Here is an 18225-nt window from a genome sequence, read left to right on the forward strand (position 1 = left end):
AGCTGGAAAGGAAAGGAAAGGAAAGGAAAGGAATTAATTAATTACTGATAGAAGGATGGATGACAGAGTAATTAGGTAGAGAACCAAATTGAGTGAGAGAGGTTAGAAAGACATGAAGAAATGCTATCATGTAAAAAAAAAAAAAACTTAAAATGTAGTGGGTTGAGAAAGAGTATAAAGACAAGAAGTGACAGAATGATACAGGTAGGTTCATAAAAAATCATGGAGATACGAGAGAGAGAGAGAGAGAGAGAGAGAGAGAGAGAGCCCTACTATTAAGAATGTTCAGAGGAAAATGTTCTTTAGATACAGAGAGCCACTATCCAAATTCACATGTGGTGTGATCTGATATATATCCAGGTCCTCAAGAATATTTTCAAAAATGAATCTAGTCTGTGGAGCACTAAAGGTTGGAGACCTCTGATTTAAAGTGTGGCATTGATAGAGAGATAAATGTGTGTGTGAAATGTAGATAGATAAAGTAAGAGAAGGAAAGCATCAACCATGGACATTCCAAGCCAGGCTCTGAAAATTCCCTCAATGTGAATCAATGGAGATCTTAGGAATTTTGATTCTCCAATGCAGGAAAACCAGGATTCCAAGCGGTTTAGGTAAATATAGCTTGAGAAACCTAATGGGATGTGCTGGGTCTGGTGTCCCCCCTTTTTTTTTTTTATGGAAGTCAATGAGAATTTGCCCATTTTGATCTTCCATAACAGGTAAACTGGAACTGTGATCAGTTGAATGCACAGATGATTGAACAGGATGAAGGTCTTTTGGGTGTTTGTTGCATGCAGCTTAAAAGATCTAGTAGTGTTTAGAAAATTCAGGTATCATAATAATAAGAAGAAGAATTATATGGAAATATATATATTTATTTATATTAATATTAATATGATATTATTATATATTATATAATATTATTATAATATGTTTATATAATATTATAATTGTATATAAATATAATGTTATATAATATTATTTATTTAATATATATTTGAGCAATTTGAGGTAACATTCATCCTTTTTATTGTTCCCATGGTGAACTGGTGCCCACTGATAGTACAATAATGTTATCTTATACATTGGCTGGATGTTTGTGTGTTAGACATAAATTACTAAATAAAATTACCTTCTTAATTCACTTCGTCCTACTCAGAATTTCAGAAGATAATCCCTAAAAGACTGGGCACAAGGAAAAGATACGGAGCATCACAACATAATTATTCACAATGTTCTTTGTGCATTTAAAATACAGTATTTCCAAAAAAAAGAAAAAGTTTTTCTAAAGTGCACAAACATCCTTTTCTTATAACTCCAAGCAGCCTGCAATCACAGACACACAGTAATGATCAGTCTGTGTCACAGTGCAATCTGCTGACATGGTGATGTAAGTCGGCTGGCTCTTACCATCTGTCTGGATGCTGTCTCCATGGCAACCACCACCTCCTCCTCCTCAAAAGCCTGAGATGACTGTCTTCACCTCCCCCATCCTATCACTGTAGACTATAGATGGCCCAGACTCCACCGTCTCGTTGCATCTCACCATGCGCCAGGTTTATTTTTTCCCTTTGCGTTTATCTCATCAGTCTCAGCTAGGGGCGGTGACTCCCACCGTCCTGACCTCAGTGGGTGTGTGTCAGATCTGTTCCAGGAATTGATCTTAAATGGATTTTTTTTTTCTATTCAAGATAAAAAAAAACAGAGATGTGTCAGGTTTTCATTTACACTGATGGCATTTGAAAAGGTGCCCTTTATCCAGAGCGACGTACAGATGTGCTTTGAAGTCTTAATCAATAAATACGTCCTGATACTGGTTCAGAAGTACACGATCAGTCTCAAACCTCTTCTGAAGATACATTGTGTGTTGCTGCTGAAGGTACTTAGCAACTTAGAGCTATTACAGTATGTGATGAAGGTTTTATGCGAACATTCATTATTCACGTACTTATCTTTAGTTACTATGTAATTCAAGTTAGAATTTAGATGCAAGGGATGATTTCTCATCAACACCCTGGGGTTCCATGAAATTATGGAGTAAGAACAGGAGCTTTGAGGATGGATTCAGACTGTAGTTAATGTCAACAGTCTGCTACACTGACTCAATACAGCATTTGATCACCATCACCTGCACACCACAACATCATTTATCTGTAATAAATGGACATTCGGTGCAACCCAGATGAGGAGGGGTTCCCTCTTAAGTCTGGTTCCTCTCAAGGTTTCTTCCTTATGCCATCTCAGGGGGTTTTTCCTTGCCGCAGTCAACACCGGCTCACTCATCAGATCAGTGATTAATTCTGTGATCAAAGATTCTCATTTTAAAATCCATGCTGAAAAAAATCATCAGTATTCATTTTTGTGGATAAATTCATTTTCAATTTTTAGCATTTAGCATTATTAAATCTTTTGGTTTCTGATGAAAAATGTATATATTTGTACAATAATATATTATTTTTTGCTTCCATAGCTGTTAATCTATCAACCACTGTCACCCTTAAATTTTAATTTAACTTCAATTGTTTTTTTTTTCTTTATTACCTCATTTTCCTATTCTTATTTTTTTTATTTTATTTTTTATATTTATTTATTTATTTATGTGATAAAAATGGTCACTGCATTAATCACACATTAATAAAATTAGTGTATATAGTGTAATTTTTCTACAATTTCTACAGTCTAAGACAATTTCTATTATTTTTCAATAGATAAATGATTACACATACATTTATTTTTTCTAAAGAGAATTTTGCATATTAAATGATTCAATCTTTTGGTTTCTTATTACACATTGAATGAATTTTAGCTGTCGGTTTCACTCCACTATGGACTGAGCAACAATAAAGATTTGTCTTTGTGGTCTGACAGTAGGTGGGTTTGGTATTTAAATTATTCCTCACACATATTCAGGATGCTCTGCCTCCAGTTTTACAACAGCTTGTTTTGTACACTTTTGCTAAGAAAAACCAACCCCCATCCACAAAACATTGGAAACCAGAACTATTGTTAGCATCGTGTGCAGCCTCATCACTGACTGACCCTAGAGAGTATGGGAGACCATCGGGGTCTTACTTCCTTTATCACAGATAATTACAACCCAAGTGGTGTAATGACCCCAAGCAACTCTCCTGCTGTCTGGGAAAAGCTATTTAAGCCTAATGGTCTGCCAATATAACCATTTCTTCACCCAATTCATCAGACTCTTTAATACACCAAGACTTCTAATGAGCACTTTGTGATCCTGTGGGCTTGTGCTGTCTCACGTAGCTCTGTGTCAGTTTATGTAGGACCATGGTCCTGGAGGAGTGTTGTTTTATTTTGCTGTGTGTGCTGTATCAACTGTATACGGTTGAAATTATGGTGAAGCTGCTTGACTGTATGTTCCAGGATGTATACTGATTATCGATTATTTAATTGGAAACTACTCGCTTCAATTAAAGATGTGGAAAGTTTAAACTTCAACCCAAGAACCATGAGGATGGATTTAGACTGGAATTTATGTAAACATTTTGGTAGTGACTTGGAACTACAATCAGCAGGAACAGTTCGTACAGTGAACAACTTGATAAGCTCAACTGTGATGGAACTCTGAAATCATAAGACATTTGGTACCACCCACATGAGGACTTGTTCCTTGTTGAGTCTGGTTCCTCTCAAGGTTCCTTCCTCATATCATCTCAGTGAATGACAGGGCTTCTCTGCTGGCCTAAACTCTATCAGAATCACTGACTTAATATTTTATATATTTTTGTCCAAAACATGTATTAAATTATTCCCAATAGTCTGTTTACATTAGTTTTTATCCAATCAGATTTCAGCCTTCACATCGCATGTTGCCAGCATCAACAAATATCTGCCTTTAGCTTTTATAATCAGCAATGTGGGCACTTGCAGTTTACAGAACAATTAGCTTGAAGCCTGTTGCTTTAACCAATCAGATTTGGAGTTGGTGACTCCAGGGCCATCTAGCAGGGATACGATAACGTCAGCATTTTCACGTCGCTTTAATTTAATGGTCAGAGAGCGCACTTAGAGCTCGCAAACTGCATCTGTAGCAAACTGCACAAGCTCAAATATGTTTGCCTGGATTTGATATCTGCTTTTTTTTTTCATTCCACAATAGCTGATAGAAGGTTCCCTGGTGGTCTAGTGGTTAGGATGCGGCGCTCTCACCGCTGCGGCCCGGGTTCGATCCCCGGTCAGGGAACCAACCACAGCCATTAAGGTTGCACAAGCCTTAGTGCCGGTCCCAAGCCCGGATAAATGGTGAGGGTTGCGTTAGGAAGGGCATCCAGCGTAAAAACATGTGCCAAACCAAACATGCAGATGATCTGCTGTGGCGACCCTAATTGGAGAAGCCGAAAGAAAGTAGTTAATGGCTGACAGAGAGAAGAAATAGATTTGGCCACAGATACACTTACAAGGACATTTACAAAATAGGAAATCATGATGAAAACAGTGTTTAAGCTTTTTCATGAACCATTTACACTTTTGCATTTTCTTTAAAGAAAAATTTACACACAAATATGCAGTTTGCCTCCATTTCAAATACGTAATGGGGACGTTCCAAAACGTGACTTAATGCGACGAGACAGCGTTTTTAAAAGACAGAGCAATGAGTCCAGAATATAAACATATATAATGTTAATACATTGGCCAATTTTGTGCAATAATCTCAGTGCAATAATACTAATTAGTTACACGTACAATAACTTTTATTACTATTATTGTAGTCTGACTTTCTGTAATCTTTTTTTGTTACTGTGCTGCTACACATTTCATTTCACTTAATATAAATATATGTATATGTATTTATATATTTTATTGTATTTGTACTTTAATCTTTACTTTGATCTTTTACTGTGAGCAACTGCAACCAAACAATTTCCCTTTGGCACCAATAAAGTATTGGGATTCTGATATTAGTGTTTAATCAGTGTTATGCATTTTTCTCCCATTGACCATTAAGTCTTAAGTCTACAACGCTGTCTTATTGCAAGCTTTTTCTTTAAAAGTTTTCTATGGGAGAAAAACATGTTCATATTCTGGACTCATGTGCTTGTCTTTACATAGTATGCTTTATTATTAATGTGTATTCTGAGTTTGGTGATGAGGATGGACAGGATTAGAAATTAGTTTATTAGAGGGACAGCGCATGTTGGACGTTTTGGTGACAAGGTGAGGGAGGTGAGATTGAGATGGTTTGGACATGTGCAGAGGAGGGACATGGGGTATATCAGTAGGAGAATGCTGAGAATGGAGCCACCAGGAAGGAGGAAAAAAGGAAGGCCAAGGAGGAGGTTCATGGATGTGGTGAGGGAAGACATGCAGGTAGTTGGTGTGAAAGAGGCAGATGTAGAGGACAGGGTGGTATGGAGACGGATGATCGGATGAAGTTAAAATGCATGAGCTAATTTTATGAGGTGAATATTTATACTTCTGCTGGAGACGATGTTTGTGGGCATTGCAGCTGTGGCTGCACTGAATGGAGATTTGTTCAATTGTGTTTATTGGGTTTCTTGTATGTGATGCAGTGCTCTGTTATACTGCTTTGCTCTATAATATTGATGGATCCTATAGCCGTGGCATCATAATGATGGTATTGAGAGGTGGATTGATTGGATCTACTGAATAAAAATATAGGCACAAAATGACTGAAATTTATATTCGCAATCTATTGATTTCTGTAACTGTCTTGGGAGAATAGAAATCATTTTCCACAGCCTTAAGAGAGAGGAGAATGCAGTAGAAGTGATCAGGATTGAAGATGAATGCTAAGAGAAGGCCTGGGCGTTGGATTCATGGAGCCATATGCCTCTGCAGTATAGATTACAAGGGAAAAAAGATATATATTTGCATATTCCAAACGACGCCGTTTGATTGGATGTTTCCACGCCTTTGAGTGCGGCGTCAGCAAATGATATCAAAGTAACCGCTTTAGCCACGCCTATATATTTTAATCCTCTGCTTCAATCTCGGCGCTGGAGACAGAGACGGAGAAAAAAAGGGGGGTGGTTCGGCGTTTTACACGGCGGCATTGTTGACTTTTCTGTCGGATTTGCAGCTCACACGCAGACGTTTCCTTGCCGCATTGAACGGGATGTCGACGCCGTTTTAACTCCGGATACATTTCCACGTAAGTTCAGCTTTTCTTTCCGGTTTCCTTCAGCATCCCCCCCCCCCCGCCCATTGCTGTTTCTTGGTCAGGCTGAATCGTGTAATATATGTCGGCTGACGTTAAAGAATCGGCGTCGCAAAATGGTCGCGAATTTCTTTCTATAACAAAACACAAACCTGTTCACGGTTTTACACTTAATTAATTGTCCATGCATCATCTTTCAGCATCATTTGGTCTTTTGTTATTCATTCATCCATTCATTCATTAATTCATTCATAGGATATTCGTCAATAGCCGTGTGTTGCCAGGTTTTGACAAAACCAACGCCATTTAATGGGCAATAAGAAATCCTATTGTAATAAATGATTTAATAATGGTCTGTATTTTGATTAAAATGTAATCTAAATACATATTGCGTTGACTCTAAGATGATTGCAATAATACTGATCAAACATTTTATAGTACAACAGTTCACCTGTGCACAATATGGGTGTAGGCCTTCTTATATATTGCATTGCATAGGAATAATGGTTCCTGGGGCTGCTAGTGCATGCTGGGAAATGATCAGTCATGCATGCTCTCCTGTGGTGTTCTATTGGGGTTCTCCGATTTCCTCACACTATGCGTGTGAGATCGATTTTATTTACTAATTTGAGTTTAGCAGCCTTATTAAATCCATGTCTAGATTCAGAATCTGGATGCACATTTTCTAGATACTACAATTAATTTGTTTAAGGTTGTGGTGGATCTGGAGCCTGTCCTGGAACATGGGACACAAGGCTGAAATCCACACCGACTATAGCAGGCCATCTGACAAACCCACACTCAGCACATCTCAGGGGAATTTATCGCATCCATCTACCAGCACGTGGATGTGAAATGGCAGGAAACTCAGAGGAAAATCATGTGGTCACGGCGAGAAAGTGCCAAACTCAGAACGTAGACCGGAACCTCAGCTCCGGATCGTACGCAAGGCAGAGGAGTTAAGAGTTAGTGAAACTACCTACTGTACCGTCCCACCACTTGAGAATTCTTTTTTTCTACAGTGCAGAGGAGTTTAATGGATAGTCTATTTTTTAAATATTTTATATCGGTAGATAGACTGGATCATACTTGCCGATAACCGATTAATCAAACGATATATTTTTTAAATGGATCCTTGATCTAAAATAGAAAAAAAAAGACAAATAGAACGTGGCATTAGTCTTTAGAGACAACCCGGAAAAACTATCGGTATGGATTTTTGCCTATAGTTCCCGCAATAAAATATGGGTGCCAATTAATCTGCTAAACGGATGAATGGTCAATCTTTAGTGCAGAGATACGATAAGAATGGGCAGAGATGGGTGCATACATGAGGCTGATATCCAATGCCAGGACATTGTCATAATGTTCCAAATATATATTGGATTTGGAAAGTCAATTCATCACATTTCTGTTTTCATTTTCTAAGCTTTTATTGTTTTTTTTTTTTTTTAGCGCACATAAAATGGTGTTTTATCTTTTTTTTTCTGATACATTCCCTAAAATTGAGCTTTTAGCCATTTGGACTTTGGAGCCATTTGCACAAATGATAAATAACATGAGATTGCAAACAATCGAATAGAATGTGGGGTGGGGCAGGACGGGGTTGTTCTGCAATGAGTGAAGATTTTCTTGCATTACACAAGTTTATGAAAGGTTTCGGCCTCCTGTCAGTCTCTTCATGCTTTTGAAAATCACGTAGTAAACAGTGTGAACATCAGTGTGAAGGCAGAATGTTGACTGAAGCCACTGAGATATTATTTGCTGATGGTTAATCAGTTAGTTTACATCCGGGTTCACCAAAAGTCCCACACAACCAAATAACTGAAGAAAAAAAAAAAAGTAACATAATAATAATAATAATAATAATAATAATAATAATAATAATAATAATTAATTTTTTCAAAATATTCTACATTTGGAGAAAAATGTAACCTACTTAAATAAATATGACTAAACAAAATGTATACTGACTCAATCTAAATTGTTTGCAATTAAATTCCTTTCTTCTACTTTGAATAAATGAAATTATGTTCATGTATGGTTTCATCTTTTTATGAAACTTGATTATTTCTACATATTTCTTTCTCATATATCACTTATTTGCTTTTACACACATACACTTGCACACACTCATTCACACACACACTACAACCAACACACTCATACATTCACACACTTACACTCACTCTTATACAGACACACACTATTGTGCACTCATACACACACTCATTCATATATATATATATATATATATATATACACACACACACACACACACACACAGCTGCAACTGATGATTATTTAATAATCAATTAATCGGATGATTATTTTTTTCGATTAATCGGATAAAATGTATTCCTTTTATTCTGATTAGATGTTTTGTTTATTATAACTATATAAAACACTAATTTAGGATATTAATGTATGAAAGTGTACTTAAAAAAATGCAAAAGCCACATACTGAGTTTAACTAGCTTCATTTTTGACATTTTAAAGCTTATACTGACTGCTCGCTGAGGAGTTTTTTTTTTTTTTTTAAACAAATTTCCTTATCCTGGGTTGTTTCTTTCTGTAAAAAAATAAATCAATGTAAAATTATAAATTGTTTCGGCAAATTGTTCAATTTTAAAGATATAAGCATCTAGAATATATAATGAATAAAATTTTGTATAATAATTGATGAAAGAAGAAGAAGAATTGATTTAAATCTAATATAAATAAATTATATATGCATAAATTAAACATGCAAACATTGAAAACAAGCATTTAAACGTAGTAAATCACGCTTGATGGCAGAAGTTAACTGTTGTATTATCCAAATGCTATAAAAAGAGAACGGAATAGAGAAACGCAGCAAGCTAACAGACTTAATAAAAAAAATAAATAAAAAAAAGGAGCTAAATATGAATTGGTGTACAAATGCATAAGCATTCGCTGAAGACCACACAAGTGGTGTATTGTCATGCGTGTGTATTGCAACTCATATTTCTAGGAACATATTGATCCTTTCCAAACATTTGGATGGCATCAATCGCGGATCATTATAACGTTGTGTGTAAAAAGGCTGCAAATTTCTCTGTTGGTTGGTTATATTGCAGCTCTGTCAGCATAAAAGTAAAAAAAAAAAAAAAGAAAAAAAAGAAAATGTGCATCAGAAACGTTTAGCGGTTTTTTTTTTTGTTTGTTTTAAATGGTAAAAAAAGATTTATATATAATAATAAGTAGATGCGCTATACTTTTATTATTTAAAAAGTAATAATTTGTGACCAATATTTTCTGTAGATTGATTTCTCCTCGCTAAAACACTATTTCTCAAGCGTGTCCTCTCAGCATCGCTGCTGCTACGTGAATGATGTATCGCAGCCCTCCGGAGACCGAGGCGTGTCCTGAGTCATAGAACACAGATTTACATGGCAGAGGTAGAGCTGCATCTTCCTGCAGACAGAACAGGAAAAAAATGTCTGGGTTTAATTAATACATTTTTTTTAGTTTATTTGTTTGTTTGTGAAAGGGCCATGCATTAGAAATCAGTAGACACTTAAGTAAATCTGCTGTCTGTCTGAACCTAAGAAATAAGTAAGCTATGCTTCATATCGAATTACATGGCATCATATTTATTCTTGCATTGAATCGCATTTTTATTTAATCGGGATCGGATCACACTGCATCATCATCGAGGTGAATGGCAACCTCAATTATGGAGATGCACATCTCTAATGTGTACACGTCCCACCTCACGTCCCACCTCATGAAGATTATGGACCTTTTAAAGAAGTAGATGCCGAATTCGCAAACATCCCGTACCATCTAGAGACGTGCCAATTGGATCCCAATTCATGTGTGGAGTTTTGATATTGGACCTTCTAGAGTGTTTAAAGGCTCTGGCATGGAGGAGCTGGTGTTGGATCTGTGGTGATCGCAAATGTTGAGCTATTTTGTGAGTTGCTCAGTAGCTCCTAGTTTTATAACCATATAGACTGTATAAGACTGTAGAAAGAACATTATCTATAATCATACACTCCAGTGCTCATGTTAGTTCTCACTCTCCAGTGTTCTGTATTGTTTAAAGACTATAATCACAGTCTTGATGTCACCCAAATGAGGATGGGTTCCCCTTTTGAGTCTGGTTCCTCTCAAGGTTTCTTCCTCATAACATCTAAGGGGAGTTTTCCTTGCCACTGTTGCCATGGCTGCTCATCAGGGAAAAATGCACACCGTTCACCTTAACTGTTAAATTCTGTAAAGCTGCTTTGAGACAATGTCTGTTGTGAAAAACGCTATAGAAATAAACTTGACTTGACTTGTCATTGTGTGGATAGCAAACGGCAGTAGGTGTTGTGATGGCACACATTAAAATGAATAATGAGAAGCAAAAAAAGATCTAATTTTGGGCTTGGTTGCTTATTCAAACAAATAGAAATCCCAAAATGCAGATTTTTAAGTTTAACAACAAACCATTTGCCAGAAAACGAGCAAATGAATCCTACTTCTTTTAATGAGCTCATTCTCAGGACTGCTTGAGGTGCAAAGGAGAACCAACTAATGACACGAAAATGTACATTTTGATCTATAAGTGATGAATCGTATGGATAGGTCTGCAATTTCCATGAAAGGTTTTGCACTCGTCAGTGAACAGATGGAAAACATTCCGTGTTTTCACTCTGGTTCCTTTCACGTTTTTACGGAAGCATCGGGGTACCAAAATGAAATTTAAAATGTAATATGCAAATTACAGGCGATTGAATATTTAATAGGGAAATGCATTTCTATATTCAAATGTAGGTTTTCCATTGCCATATGTGCGAAGTTTGGTGCAAAATCAAATATAATTTACATTCGCCGTTCCCGACATTAGTTTTAATATGTAAATTACATTCTACAGTATTTTTAAGACTTTATCAGTTGCAACATTAAAATGAAAATCTATTACCTAAATTGATTTGATGTGTAACATGTCCAAGCAAAAATGGTAGCAAAGTGATCATTTAATCAAACTTTGCACATATAATAATGACAACCTTAAAGTTAAATATAGAAAAATATTGCTATTTTGAATACAGCATTGCCACTTTGCATTTAACGTGTATTTGACATTTATGTAAAGGTGCTTTGGGAAAATGTCATGTTTAAATCGTTATACAAATCAAATTAAATTGCACTTTCAGTATTTGACCTTTTGTGCTCAAGATTGTATGCACAAAGACTGTATGTAGAATATATGTCTAGCTTTTCCCTCCCCAAAACATTTTCCCACAATTATGTTGTTAAAAGCTTAAGCATAAAATTGTTTTGTTGTTAATTTCCTTTTTTGAATTTGACTTGTCAGCTAGATATTTAGTTTAGAGGGTAGCTAGCTTTGGGTAGCCTTCAAACAGGTGAATTGACTAATCCTGACCGGTTCATCCTGTTTCCTGCTATAAAAGCTACGTGATTAAGTGAACTAAAGAACAGATTCTTTTGACACCCACTGAAGGTTTAATAAAGAGGTAACACAATGATGTTTTTACCGTTTTATGGTTGTAGCGCAATGAATGAACATGTATAATGAGAATCACTGAGGGAGAGTATGGAACGGATTTGAAATTCCTGCAGGGACTGAACCTGCACTCATCTCCCACCATCTTACATTTACGGTATTTGGTAGATGCCCTTATCCACAGGGACTAACAAAAGTGCTTGGATGTCTCAATCAAAAAATACATTCTAATGCTAGGTTTACGAACCGCTGTAAGAGGTACATGATTTCAAGACTTCAAAACCCCACCTGTTTGAACATCAAGTCCACCACTTAGGTGCCACTTCTACCCAAAGAGATGACAAATTTTGGCCTCGGTAAATTCAAGCTACTACAAAGAGGAAGGAAATCACAGCCACCTCAGTGGCAATGTTTCTTTTGTTAGCAAAAAGCTAGTCAGCTAACCGTAAGAATGATGTACATTTCTCTTCCTAAACATTAAAATGGAAAACCGTGTAATCAAAGTTTTAACTAGAGGTCCAAACGATAGTGGGTTTTACCGATAAAGATGGTTCGGTTAGATTGTATTTGCAGACTAATCAACAATAATCGATAGTTTTTAAAATGGATACTAAATTTGAAAAAGAAAAACACCAAAAAAAATCATTAATTGCTCTGGACTTTGTGAAGACATTTAAAAATGGTAATTTTAAGCATGACTAACATTAACTGAAGTTAATAAATGCTTTAGAAGTATTGTTTAATTTTAAAATATACTAATATTTAGAAATTAAGCTCAATAATATTTTCTGTTAACTGTAGAACTAACATGAATGAGGTATAGCGTTTTGTCTCGTGAGCAGGTCAGTGATTCACCTCTAGAGGCCACTCTCGTTATGTATTATGACAGCAGACTTTCTCGGCTGCTCCAGCGCTGACGCAACCCGGAAAAACTATCACTATGGATTTTTGCTAATAGTTTCATTTCATAGTTTAATTGACAAAACCGATGAATCGTCTGACCTCTAGTTTTAAGGTCTGAATGTTGGTCAATATAAAAGGGAAACACTTGTACCGTATTATTTTAAGCATTCATTTATAGTTTGTTCTGCTAATATGATAAGTCAATTTCTATGCATTTTATTAGCTGCAGTTCTGCTTATCATGGCTTCCACTAGCTTTTGGAGTGCGTTTGTGGAGATTTGGGGAACATTCAGTCACAAGGGTGTGAGTAAAGCCAGGTATTGATGTATGTGAGGTAAGTATTGCCTGGGGTGCAAGCAACATTTGAATTTATCCCAAATTTGATTAGTAGTGTTGAGGTCAGATATTTATAGCAGACCACTCAAGATCTTCTATTTCAACTCATGTAAAGCTTATATTCATGGAGCTGACTTTGTGCACAGGAGCATCGTCAAGGCATTTCACATATGGAGGGTGAATACCATTTTACTAAAGCAAGCTCCAAACCTCTACACTACAACTGCGCACCTACACTATCTGTAGCAGTTCACAACCAATATTTGTCCAATAATATAACAAAAACGTGAATAAATGTGAATAAAATACAACCTACTAATATGCACCGCTCCTCAGAGGCTGTAAGCCAATGGTACCACTTGTAATCACTGGTCTGGAAGTGGTGAACAAACCCTTTTCCAGGCTGAGACAAGCTAATTAGCTTCAGGGTTGGGCGACTTCTTCTCACAATGTCTAGCTTTTCTTTAAAATAAATTTGTAAGCATGTCTGAGATCAAATCAGTTTCTCTTCCTCCCTTCCTCCGTAGGCATAAAAAAAGTCTGATGTATTAATGTGTGCAGAGCTAGAGGTGTGTTTTGCCAGTCAAACTTGGCTGTAACAGTTTCCCTCTGACCAACCAATCAGAGGACAGAAAAATGTTGACTCTATTCTGGGCCAGGTAGCTGCCCTGTGTGGCAAATATGAAATCTAATTGGTAAAAGAAACAGACCCATTGCTAACGCAGTCGGTGTTCCAAATCATCCCAAAGGTGTTTTAAATAGTGTTGAGGTCAAAGCTCTATAGCAGGCCACTCAAGAACTTTCACTCTAACCCTTGTAAAGCGCATCTTCATGGAGCTGGCTGTGTGCACAGGTTTGGGTCTTCTAGTTGAAGTGAGGGAAAATAAATTACATTTATTAAATTTAGGTACTGAGCTAAATCTTCTACTACACCCATGTGAATCCCAAACCAACACATCCATCTTTTCATGAAGCTGGATTTTGGGCACAGGAGCATTGTGATGCTGGAACAGGTTTGAAGGGTTGCATGCCCCAGGATTTTTGTCTGTATAGTGTATCTGCCTCTGGTCAAGCGTGTAATTAAAGAGTAAAACCGTTCACGTTGATGTGTAAAGACAGCTGACATGGCAGAACTTCAGCTCTTTTTATTTATTTTTTGTCCATTCGATTTGACCATTATACCTGATTTGTGTTTAAAATAAGAAACATTTGCCTCATAAAGCTTTTAGGAGATGTTTAGAGATCCAGAAACCTGTTTGTTTTCTGTCTAGAGGAAGCTTTGACTATGAATCGAGGTTATGACGTGATTGGGCTGGTGGTCTGTTTTAGCAGAAAGCAGGCAGTGTATCGCGGATTAACCTCGGCTTATTCTTTCTTCGTCCTTGAATGTTAAAGCCTGGGTGGAATTCTGATTAAAAGCCCCCCTGGCAGAGATCGTCATTTATTCTGACTAGTAAACAGCTTTTAATTTATACTCTGAAGTGCAAATGTTTGCACCCCCTTGATTTTTGGGTTTAATAACAATTTCTTTTTTGCCAAAAACAGTCATGGAAAGCTCTTTCACAAATATTGCTATTAAATAAATGAACTAATAAATAAACTGTAAAAGAAAAACTTATTGTATTAATGTCTTAGTCACTGCATGACTACTGAAGTGAAAATGAAAAAAGTCTGAGGAACTGATGTATAAAAGTTATACTTGAACATAATGCAAAATGTTATTGAATTCTCGAATTTGATTGGTCAGAAGCTTTTGATTATTTTACGACAGTGTCTCTGACGAGATTTCTGGAAGCGATTACAAGCGATTTTTCGGTTAACATGGTCATATTTTTCAGTTCAGTTTAGAGTCTCCATTGTCGGTGCTTTGTAGCAGTCAGAGTTACCGTAATTAGACATCCGATGGGATTCTGGATAAAAAAAAAAAAAAAACACACACAATGTAAAATAGTATGTAGTATCATGACTATGTACTAAATGTGACATATTAATATATTCATCAATAAATTTAATTAATAAGTAATAAATTCAATATAGCGCTCTCCGTTCAGCGCACAGTCTCGTCTCGTCAGTGGTTTCCCTTTAGTGACCTTTCTAGTAATGACAGTGGATCTTCTCAGACACTCCAGCGCAGATGCAACCCGGAAAAACTATTGGTATGGATTTTTGCCGATAAATCTAGAGATCAATTATTAGTGCCGGTTAATGAGCAAAACCGATGAATCTGTCGACTACTAAGGTCTACCTTAGAGGACCGTCTACTGTAGAGGACCGTGGAAGAAGGTAAGCAGTTAGGTATTGTGGTTAGGTATTGTCTAGGAAAGTCCTGCAGCTGCATTTTGGAACATTTGAAGAGGTCGAATGTCTTTCAGAGGCAGACATGTCAGGAGTGAGTTGTAGTAGTCCAGACAAGTTCTCCTTTATTACATGAGAGATTGTACAAGAGAAATCGAATTTTTCTTTTTTTACATGGTGGCAAACGTGTAATTCAGGCAGCACATTGTCTGCTCTTTGCCTGCTCCTGGTTGTGCTGTGCTACAGTAAGCTGCAGATGCTGCAGAATCCTTCTGCAGACACGCCTGCATAATAATCGGCCTAATGTGCAGAACAATCAGCCGATTTAATAAAAAATGCCAAAAATCTATCAATCTGTTGACCTGTTTTTTTTTTTTTTTTTAAATAATCAAGTGCAAAAACTTGCTTCCGTCAAGTCAAGAAGCTTTTATTGTCATTTCAACCATATATAGCTGATGCAGTATACAGTGAAATGAGACAACGTTTCTCCTGAACCCAGGTGCTCCCTGTTGGCAAGCCAGAATAAATGTGCTCTTTCATGGTATTTAGACACTAAAAACATAGATCACATGCTCACAAAGTTTGCAAACAAGAGTTTACTGTCACATGGATGAAACCGAACACCCTGACATTTTACAGAGCTGAAATTTCAAAACATGCCCGGAGCTGGGGTCAAAAGAGGCAGATCTCGGTATAACCAAAACAATTTGAAAAGCTCAAAAATGTCACATTGATTCTTTTTTTAGGTGCAGCGATTGGGCAGGCCATTCCATGATGGATAACATTCCAGCAGACAGTTTGCTCTGTTAATTACACTTAATAATGCTGCAGGTCATTGTCTTCTTGTATGGTGAAGTCGGTTCCAATGAGCCGCAGAACAGACAGATTTGCATGGTGTTGTAGTGTGGAATGGTGGCCATGTTGGTCCAGTTTTCCTTTCACCTGGAAGAAATCTCCAACCTTCCCTGCTCTAAAACAACCCGCAAACCATTAAGCTTTTACATCCATGTTTGACTGTGGGAGTGAGGCAGTCTGATAAAATCATCTCTCCCATTCTCCATTTTATAGAAGTTCTTCTGTTGGAGCCAAAAAATGTCACATTTGGATTCCACAAAACTTTCGTCTATCGACTGTCCAATTTCTGTGGGGTTTTTTGCATAGAAACAAAAGGAACATGTGTCTTAAACAATAAAAGTGTTTCAGAGTCTTTTTTTTTTTGAGAGCTTGTATGAGACTGCAATAACTTCTGGTTATTAAGCTGAACAGCACTTTGTTGACGATGAATAGAGGAAATAATTTCCAACAGCTGCCTAACAGATTTCTCTCACACTCACACTCACACACACACACACACACACACACACACACACACACACACACACACACACGTGCACACTGATCCGCCCATCTATTCCACTTTATAACACGCATATGAGCAAAAGTCTGTGGACACCCAACCATAAGATTTGTATTTTTTGTTTTTTTCCATTCCCCATTTATTCCCCATTTTCTGTTTTAATAACCTCCACTCTTCTGGTAAGATGTTCCACTGGATTTCAGTGTGTGCTTGTAGATATTTGTGTTCATTGATACAGCTGAAAAGTTGAAGGTTGATGGTTAAAGGGCACAGCAGTGGCTGGGATTGGAACTCATAACCTTCACAAACCTTTTCTGTATTTATATTTAATTTGAAAAGACATTTTTTCCCCCTTGTCATTTATTAGATGAATTTTCTAGAAAAACAGTTTTCTCACAAGATTTTTCTAGTCACTTCTGTGTACAAAACCCAGGCACTGTTTTGCTATATGTATGTGAAGCAACTCTATACAAGTGTTCATTTGGTTCGGTTAAAGTTTGCTTATTAGAAAGCTGAATTTTTGCAGTCGCCATATCTCAAATCAAGCACCAAAATCCACCATGATGCGCACATCCGGCAATTAAATGCATCCGTGTGGAAACATGGCAAAAGTCCAGATGATCAGTGTAATTTAAAACACCATAACTTTTATTATTAATTATATATATATAATTATATTATTTCAAAATAATTATTTCAAAACATTTAACTTAATTCATATTTTGTGTTGATTTTGGTTTCACTAATAATAAACATTTGCATTGAGCATCCATATTTTTCCATGCACATGTTGATTAGAGTATTAAAAACGTGAAGAGTTTTATTTTAAGGTACATTTTAGAACAGATACAAATGTGAGTTAAATCATGACAATCATGCGATTAAATATTTGAATCGATTGACAGTCCTAAAATAAATAAATAAATACATTTATTATTATTATTATTATATAAAATGCTTTTTGCACTGCTATACAGTACTGACAATAAGGGATAAAGGACAATGGCATATTTTAATTTAGCTGCTCCATTTTAGTGTGTGTGTGAGGGGAAAGAGAGAGAGCAAGGGTGAGCTCTGGGTGCATTGTTGTGCGATTTATTATTATTTAATTTTTTCCCCACATAAACAATGGAGGAGAAATGTTTGTTTATTTTTCTCTCTCTGTCTTTCTTGGTGCCTTTCTCTCTCTTTCTGTGTGTCTCTCTCGGTCTCTCCCGCTTTTTCTGTCTCTGTGTCTCTTTTCGGTCTTTCTCTTTCTCTCGCCGTCTGTCTCTCTTGCTTTTTTCTGTTTTCTTTTGGTCTCTCTCTCTGGTTCTCTCTAGCTCTCTATCTCTTGCTGCAAAGAACAGCTGTCTCGCACACACACACACACACACACACAGACAGGTGCTGCCTCTGTGTCTGTCCCTCTCATATTCTCTCCTACACACCGCTCCCTCCCTTCACAGCGAGACCTGCAGGAAGGAACAGAGAGGGTTTTTGGGAAGTGCCATTTTAAGGTTTCCTCCTATTTCCCCATTTTCTGAAACGTTAAGCTAACAGCATTCACACTGCACTCTGACCACCGGCATTTTATTAGCTAGACAAACAAAGAGCCAGAAAGGGAAAAAATCGAGAGGGAGGGAGGGACGGACGGAGGGCGAAACAGCCGCAGTGGAAGCTTGGACACGTTCCTCTGCTGTCTCAAACAGCTTTCATCAAGAGATCACCCAT

At 36.9% G+C, this 18225-nt stretch overlaps 1 protein-coding gene across 1 annotated transcript in view; it reads left to right on the forward strand.

The window, feature by feature from the left end:
- Window positions 1-5979: 5979 nt before the first annotated feature.
- Window positions 5980-18225, forward strand: part of trim3a (tripartite motif containing 3a) — a 32824-nt gene continuing 20578 nt past the window's right edge. Inside the window, exon 1 of the mRNA XM_046862237.1 lies at window positions 5980-6136. The gene's annotated coding sequence lies outside the window, so the exon portion shown is untranslated. The remainder of the gene's footprint in view (window positions 6137-18225) is intronic.

This window comes from Silurus meridionalis, chromosome 12 (assembly GCF_014805685.1).
Source record: "Silurus meridionalis isolate SWU-2019-XX chromosome 12, ASM1480568v1, whole genome shotgun sequence".
In the NCBI taxonomy this organism is placed as follows: domain Eukaryota; kingdom Metazoa; phylum Chordata; class Actinopteri; order Siluriformes; family Siluridae; genus Silurus; species Silurus meridionalis.